We start from the raw sequence: 9,402 nt of genomic DNA on the forward strand, positions 1-9,402 counted from the left end.
CAGAAAATTATAAGACACTGATGAAAGAAATTAAAGATGATACAAATAGATGGAGAGATATACCATGTTCTTGGATTGGAAGAATCAACATTGTGAAAATGACTCTACTACCGAAAGCAATCTATAGATTCAATGCAATCCCTATCAAACTACCACTGGCATTTTTCACAGAACTAGAACAAAAAATTTTGCAATTTGTATGGAAACACAAAATACCCCGAATAGCCAAAGCAATCTTGAGAACGAAAGAAGGAACTGGAGGAATCAGGCTCCCAGACTTCAGACTATACTACAAAGCTACAGTTATCAAAACGGTATGGTACTGGCACAAAAGCAGAAAGATAGATCAATGGAACAGGATAGAAAGCCCAGAGATAAACCCACGCACATATGGTCACCTTATCTTTGACAAAGGAGGCAGAAATGTACCGTGGAGAAAGGACAGCCTATTCAATAAGTGGTGCTGGGAAAACTGGACAGCTACATGTAAAAGTATGAAGTTAGATCACTCCCTAACACCATACACAAAAATAAGCTCAAAATGGATTAAAGACCTAAATGTAAGGCCAGAAACTATCAAACTCTTAGAGGAAAACATAGGCAGAACACTCTATGACATAAATCACAGCAAGATTCTTTCTGACCCACCTCCTAGAGTAATGGAAATAAAAACAAGAGTAAACAAATGGGACCTAATGAAACTTAAAAGCTTTTGCGCAGCAAAGGAAACCATAAAGAAGACCAAAAGACAACCCTCAGAATGGGAGAAAATATTTGCAAATGAAGCAACTGACAAAGGATTGATCTCCAAAATTTATAAGCAGCTCATGCAGCTTAATAACAAAAAAACAAACAACCCAATCCAAAAATGGGCAGAAGACCTAAATAGACATTTCTCCAAAGAAGATATACAGAGTGCCAACAAACACATGAAAGAATGCTCAACATCACTAATCATGAGAGAAATGCAAATCAAAACTACAATGAGATATCATCTCACACCAGTCAGAATGGCTATCATCAAAAAATCTAGAAACAATAAATGCTGGAGAGGGTGTGGAGAAAAGGGAACCCTCTTACACTGTTGGTGGGAATGTAAATTGATACAGCCACTGTGGAGAACAGTATGGAGGTTCCTTAAAAAGCTACAAATAGAACTACCATATGACCCAGCAATCCCACTACTGGGCATATACCCTGAGAAAACCATAATTCAAAAAGAGTCATGTACCAAAATGTTCATTGCAGCTCTATTTACAATAGCCCAGAGATGGAAACAACCTAAGTGTCCATCATCGGATGAATGGATAAAGAAGTTGTGGCACATATATACAATGGAATATTACTCAGCCATAAAAAGAGACGAAATTGAGCTATTTGTAATGAGGTGGATAGACCTAGAGTCTGTCATACAGAGTGAAGTAAGTCAGAAAGAGAGAGACAAATACCGTATGCTAACACATATATATGGAATTTAAAAAAAAAAAAAATGTCATGAAAAACCTAGGGGTGAAACAGGAATAAAGACACAGACTTACTAGAGAATGGACTTGAGGCTATGGGGAGGGGGAAGTGTAAACGGTGACAAAGCGATAAAGAGGCATGGACATATATACACTACCAAACGTAAGGTAGATAGCTAGTGGGAAGCAGCCGCATAGCACAGGGAGATCAGCTCGGTGCTTTGTGACCGCCTGGAGGGGTGGGATAGGGAGGGTGGGAGGGAGGGAGACGCAAGCGGGAAGAGATATGGGAATATATGTATATATGTAACTGATTCATTTTGTTGTGAAGCTGAAACTAACATACCATTGTAAAGCAATTATACTCCAATAAAGATGTTAAAAAAAAAATAATAATAAAAAAAAAAAAAAAAAAAAAACCAAAGCCAACAACAAGGGCAGCAACAACAGGAAAAACCAAAAGAACTGTAATTCCTCTCTCTCTTGCAAACTGGGATCTTTGTTTGACATAATACAGGCCAATGAGAAACAAGTGAAAGTCCACTGAAGATTTCTGGAAAAGTCTGCTTTCCTATTATAGATGTCTCCCTTCCTCTTTTTTACTTTTCTTTTTCTTCTCCCTACCTGGAATGCAGATTTATGGCTGGAGGTGGAGCAGCCATCTTGTGACTATAAAGTGACTATGAATAGAAAAGCCCCATGCCAAGGTTATGGTAAAATAAAAAGGCAGAAAGCACCTGAAGGTTGATGGTATCACGGAGCTGCTGCACAAGTCCTGAACTGCTCACCTCTGGACACAAGAGAAAGAGAAACACCTACTTGATAGAGGTATCTAACTGGTTTCTATTGCATGCAGCTGAATAGGATCCCTATTTAATGCAGAAAGCCTCATTGATATGGCAGCATTTTAGTTGGGCCTAATGATGAATAGGATTTAAACATGAATTAAGATGGAGAAAGGTACTGCAGCCTGAGGCAACAGCAGCAAAAAAGTGCCCAACTAATAGCATTTTATCTTATGGGAATGAAGAAGAGGGTCTATATCGTTTATTCCTGTGCAAACATGAGGGAGAAAATGACGCTCAAAGGTTAGATTGAGAACAGATTTTAAAACGGCTCTTCCCAATAGACATATAATGCAAGCTATATATATAACTTAACATTTTCTGGTAACCACATTGAAAAAGTAAAAAGAAATAGGTGAAATTAATTTTAATAATACATTTTATTTAACCTACATATACAGCATGACATTTCAACGTGTATCAACACAAAAAATTATTAATGATATATTTTATATTCTTCTCTTCATTTGAAGTCTTCAAAATGTGGTGTTCTGAAGACCTCATTTGAAGCCTTCAGAACCTCTCAGTTGATTCTGGCCACAGTTCAAGTGCTCACTAGTCATGTGTGACTAGCAGCTACCATAATGGACAGTGAGGTCTTAGAGAGTCTTGAATCTCATATTTAAAAATTTGAACTCTGGGAATTCCCCAGTGGTCCAGTGGTTAGGACTCTGCACTCTCACTGCCGAGTGCCCGGGTTCGATCCCTGGTCAGGGACCTAAGATCCCACAAGCCTCGCAGTGTGGCCAAAAAATAAAATAAAAGTTTGAACTCTAACTACAGAAGTATAAATAGCCATAATTTAATTTCTAAGAAAACATCTAATATAGCCCAAACATTATTGTATTTTATTTCTTTTTTTCAAATAAATTTATTTATTTTTTATTTATTGTTGGCCGCATTGGGTCTTCATTGATGCACACGGGCTTTTTCTAGTTGCAACTTCTCATTGCGGTGGCTTCTCTTGTTGTGGAGCACGGGCTCTCTAGGTGCGCGGGCTTCAGTAGTTGTGGCTCGCGGGCTCTAGAGCACAGGCTCAGTAGTTGTGGTACACGGGCTTAGCTGCTCTGCAGCACGTGGGATCTTCCCAGACCAGAGATCGAACCCGTGTCCCCTGCATTAGCAGGCAGATTCTTAGCCACTGCATCACCAGGGAAGTCCCTATATTTTATTTCAAAATATTATGGTTTATGGTTTTTGGAGGCAAAACCTACAAACAGTAAATTTTCAAGCTTCTGTGGAACAGTAACACCAGTGGTCTGGAACCCAAGGTCAGGGATGTCTGCTGAGTCCCCTTAGCATTAGAATGCTTCTTTCACAAGAACATTTTTTGGGGATATTTTTAAGAAAAAAACAGAAGCCAATAAGAAAGAAAATAAAGTCAGTTACCCCAGATAACTATGGTCAACATGTTAGCAAACTGACTTTTTTATGTATGAATACTTTTACACAGTTGAGATTATACTTTTTATACTATTCTATATTCTTAACATTATTTCATAAGCACTTTTTCTGTTAAAAATTCTTCAAAAACATCATTCTCAATGGCTACCTTATACTATTTCTTCATATGAATAAACTATAATTATTTTGAACATTACCTTAAAATAGACACTTAGGTTGTTCCAAACTTTTTGCTGCTGTAAATAATTTGTGCCAATCATCTTTATACACAAAACTATTCTCACACCTTGGTTTATTTCCTTAGGACAGATTCTTAGAGGTAAAATTACTGTAATAAAAATTATGAACTCTTCTTCATCTCTTGATATCGATCTTCCAGACTACTTCCCAGGAAGATATGAAGCAATTTACACTCTCACTGAAATTGTGTGAGCATATATATTCCTCCACACTGTTACCCATATTCTGTATTAACCTTAAAAAAAGGCAGTGGAGGAAGAGAATAAATGTGGGAAATCATATGTCAATGTGCTTTAATTTCAATTAGTTGATTACTAGTTAGAATGAACACTTTTTTCCTTTGTTATTTAGCAACTAGTGTTTGTCATCAATTTTACGTACTGTTTATCTATTAACAATATGCATACTTTGTCACGCTTTTTTTTTTTAACATCTTTATTGGAGTATAATTGCTTTACAACGGTGTGTTACTTTCTGCTTTATAACGAAGTCTTTGTCATGCTTTTTAGAAAACATTTTCCAGTTTGATTACCTTCTAAATTTCTCTTTTTTTTTTTAAAGTCAGGTTTATTGTGATATATTTTACATGTAGTAAAATTCACCCTTTTAGTATAAATTTCTATGGATTTTTACAAACACATACAGTTGGGTAACCAGCATCACATTCAATTTATAGAATATTTCCATCACCTCCAAAAAACTTCCCCATGTCTTTCTGTAGTCAACCCTTCTCCTCTCTTCTGCTGCCTCTAGCCCCTGGCAACTACCCATCTCTTTTCTGTCTCTATAGTTTTGCCTTTTCCAGAATGTCATATAAAGAAATCATATAGAATATAGCCTTTTAAGTCTGGCTTCTTTCAATTAGTATAAGGCATTTGAGACATTCATCCATGTTATTGTATATGTCAATACCTTGTTCTTTTTTATTGCTGAGTAATATGTATGGAATCCCATATTTTGTTTATCCAAATACCAGTTGAAGGACATTTGGGTTATTTTCAGTTTTTGTCAACAATGAATATAGCCACTATAAACACTCACATACAAGTGTTTGAACGTAAATTTTCATTTCTCTCAGGTAAATACCTCACAGTGGTATCACTGGGCTATAAGGTGAGTGAATATTTAACTTTATAAGAAAACCACCAAACTAGATCCAGAATGGATCTACCATTTTATATTCCGACCAAAACTTCATGAAAATTTCCTTTGCTCCACATCTTCGCTGGTCCTCAGTATTGCCAGTTTTGTTTTGGGTTTGTTTTGGTTTTTTTTTTTGGCTGTGCCCCGAGGCTTGCAGAATCTTAGTTCCCCAATCAGGGATCGAACCCAGGTCCTCGCAGTGAGAACGCGGAATCCTAACCACTGGACTTCCAGGGAATTCCCTGTTTTGGGGTTCTGTTTTTCAGCCATTGTAATAGATGTGTAGTGGTATTTCATTGTGATTATAATTTGCATTTCCCTGAGGAATGCAAAAACAAATAAATAATGCTTAATGCAATAAATATCCTAAAGAAGTTAAGTTTATGAATTCAAATGTAGTGAACTTTTCATTTGCTATTTTTCCACTGTTTTTAGATTAGGAAGTTCTTTCCCAATGAAAAATCAGAAGAAAATTCAGCTATATTTTTAGTTTTTATAAAAATATTATTTTCTCTAAATTATCCACATTTTTAATCCATATTTAGTTAGTTGTATGATGGTGACAAGTATCTATATTCATTTTTAAAAAAAAAGGCTAGTCAGCTTTCTCTATAAACTTTATTGACTAATCCATTCATCCTATTTATTTGTGAAGCCTCCTTTATTAAATAATAGGGTCTATACCTCAGAAATCAAATGTATTCCATTTTTCTATCTGTCCCTCCATTCAACAATTGCTTATTAAGCACTTACTCTGTTCTAGGCTCCATGGTAGGTTCTGGGAATACAATAGTGAACTAAAAAGTAAAGCCCCCTGATTTCTTGGTGCTTACATTCTAGCCAGGGGAGATAGGTAATAGTTAAAGACATGAATAATTGTATAATATTTTGGGTGGTAATAAACGCTAAGAAGGAAAGTAAAGCAGGGTAAAGGGCATAAAATGACAAGCAAGTGTCATTTGGGGCTATTTGGTCAGATCACTGTCTCTGAGAAAGAGCTACTTCTGACCAGCATGTATCAAGGTTGTGCAATGTATCAATGCTCTTCTAGAGGAGGAGCCTTCCAGGCAGAGCCACCCCCAAATGCAAAGACTGTGTCTGGAATGAGCTTGACATGTTGGGGAAGAAGCAGGGGGGCCACTGTGGATGAAGCTAAGTGATGGGGATGGAGCATGTAGATGAGGTGAGGAGGGCACGTAGAGGCACAAATCACAAAGATCCTTGTAGACGATGTATGTTCTAAAACAGATCAAAGTTATTGGAAGATTTTGAGCAGAAGGATGATGTGACCTGACTGACATTTAAACAATAACGTTCTGGTTACTTTGTAAACAATAGTTTCATACATTTAATTTAAATAAAAATCTATTGGAAGAAAAATTAGTAAGTAACAGCAGAGTCATACTTGAATATAGCCCCAAACGATAAAGGTCATATTTTAATGCCCACCATGTGGGAAACACTGCTTAACTGATTATTGCTAGTATCCAGGCAACAATTCCTACAAGATTCTCTCACAACAAGCCATTTTCCTGAACTTTGCTGTTAATTCTCAGAGTTCTCCCACTGATTCTTCAACAGGGATTTCTCTCCTCCCTGGTATTCAAGCCCAGTTACAGAGCTTCATGGTTTTCAAAGTTATCGTACATCTATGATTACAGCAGAGCTCGGAGCCAACCAGAGCTATCCGAGCCTCCATCAGTGATCCAACTGTGTGCTGAGAACAAAGTACCAGAGACAGAAGGACAAATAAGCACAGATAAACTGTCTCAAAGGCACGCCCAGGCACAACCTCCTCCATCACTGCGCCTGTTCTTCTGGATTGGCATTATCAGTGAGCAGTTTGGAGAGCTGTGGTGTGATTCCAGATATGCCTAGAGAATCTCCATGAACTGTCTTGTGATCCAAAAAACAGAGTTTGAAAGATGCTTTCCTACCCAACTGAATAAACTGGGCAAAACTACCTATTTATTTTGGAAAAAGTAATATATACACATGATAAAAAAAATTCAAATAATATGAGAGTATACAGTGAAAAGTTTCAAGTGGGAAGTATGTACACGTGGCTATGAATGAGTTAGCATAGGCATGGAATGTTTCTGGAAAGATGCCCAAGAAATTATTTGCAGTGGTTGCCTCTGCAGAGGGGAACTACAGGGGTCCAAAGTGAGGAAAATTAGAAGAGCTTACTTTTCATAGACTCTGGTACTTTCTAAACTTTTATTGGATTTTTTTTACTATGTGTATATATTAATTTTCAATTAAACAAATTAACTCAAAATGATACAAATATGGCATTTGTTTCTATCACTCACGTGAGGGATCCTGGAAGTTCACAGTGCAGAGGCATTCAGCCAGGTACCTCAATTCTAGCCAGAAAGACAGTCCACCTGAATCTCAGCTTCCTAGCTGCTGCTGAGCCAGGAGGCCCTGAGCTCCCTCCTGGAAACAGAACTCTAGCCTTGCCTGAGATACGACTGGAAAGTTCAGTTTGAATCCCATCCATGAAACCCACTGTGGGACATACAGCAAATTACTTAACTGCTCTGAGCCTCACTTCCTTCATTTGTGAAATGGGGGAAATAATACCTGCTGGTGTTTTTTTTTCCTTTTCAAATTGAAGTAGAGTTGATTTACAATGTTGTGTTAGTTTCAGGTGTACAGCACAGTGATTCATATATATATATATATATATATATATGTATGTATATATATATATATATATATATATATATGTATGTATGTATATATATTCTTTGTCAGATTCTTTTCCCTTATAGTTTATCACAAAATATTCAGTAGTGGTCCCTGTGCTATACAATAGGTCCTTGTTGGTTATCTATTTTATATACAGTAGTGTGTATTTGTCAGTCCCAAACTCCTAATTTATCTCTCCCATCCTTCCCCTTTGGTAACCATAAATTTGTTTTTCTATGTCTGTGGGTCTATTTCTGTTTTGTAAATAAGTTCATTTGTATCTTTTTTGTAGATTCCACATATAAGCAATATGTGTGTCTTTGTCTGACTTACTTCACTTAGTATGATGATCTCTAGGTCCATCCATGTTGCTGCAAATGGCATTATTCCATTCTTTTTTATGGCTGAGTAATATTCCATTGTATATATATACCACATCTTCTTTATCTGTTCTTCTTTTGATGGACATTTACTGCTGGTGAATTTTTAATGATAGAGAGGGCTTTTTTGTGTGCAAAGGAACACTCCCAATTACTTGGCTTTTAATTAATATTCACTATGTTGAAAGTTTTCATTTTTAAGCCATTAAATACTATTTTCAAATAGTACTTTTATATTTTTATGCTGCTATATATTAGATCATATATATATGTTTTTAAGAAATTTATTTATTTATTTCTGGCTGTGTTGGGTCTGCATGCGGGCTTTCTCTAGTTGCAGCAAGCGGGGGCTCCTCTTTGTTGCAGTGCATGGGCTTCTCATTGCAGTGGCTTCTCGTTGTGGAGCACGGGCTCTAGGGGTGTGGGCTTCAGTAGTCATGGCACACGGGTTCAGTAGTTGTGACACATGGGCTTAGTTGCTCCGCGGCATGTGGGATCTTCCTGGACCAGGGCTCGAACCCGTGGCCGCTGCATTGACAGGCAGATTCCACTGTGCCACCAGGGAAGTTCCAGAACATATCTTTTTAAAAATCAAAAAAACTCATTCTTTGATTAATGTTTAGTTCATTCATAAATTTAATAAATGAGAATTTCTTAAATGGTCAATACCTCCTACATAGTTAATGAGATTCCTTTAGACATTTCAAATATGAATTTACTACATTTTACTCTCTCAAACACTTAACAGCACAGATTTATAAATCTCACAAACAAAATCTTTCTTAGAGTTTAAACAATTCTTTATCTAATAGATCAGACTTAAACATTTAATCATCACATTCTCCTAAGCTTATCATATATCTTTTAAAAAATCATATATAGAAAACGGCCCAAGGATTTTTTTTTAAAACTTGCTACTAAACAATTTACACAAAAATATCACTAACTCAAAGATTTAAAATATTCTAAATACTTTCCTGGGGTTTTACTCACTACCACTGTAGGTCAGCTGAGATGACTCAGTTGAAAAGGAATCAGAATTTGAACCCACGTACTGGGTTGTTATTGTATCCCATTTTGTTTCATAATTTTAGATGTCTGTTGACTCCCATCCTGTGGCATTTCGTTGACTATATGATGATTAGATATGTTAATTTATATACAGATTCTTACCGAATATTCAGAACACTGGGAGTATTCAGTTATTCATCACAATTTACAGTTAGAAAG

Source organism: Tursiops truncatus, chromosome 4 (assembly GCF_011762595.2).
Source record: "Tursiops truncatus isolate mTurTru1 chromosome 4, mTurTru1.mat.Y, whole genome shotgun sequence".
NCBI lineage: Eukaryota > Metazoa > Chordata > Mammalia > Artiodactyla > Delphinidae > Tursiops > Tursiops truncatus.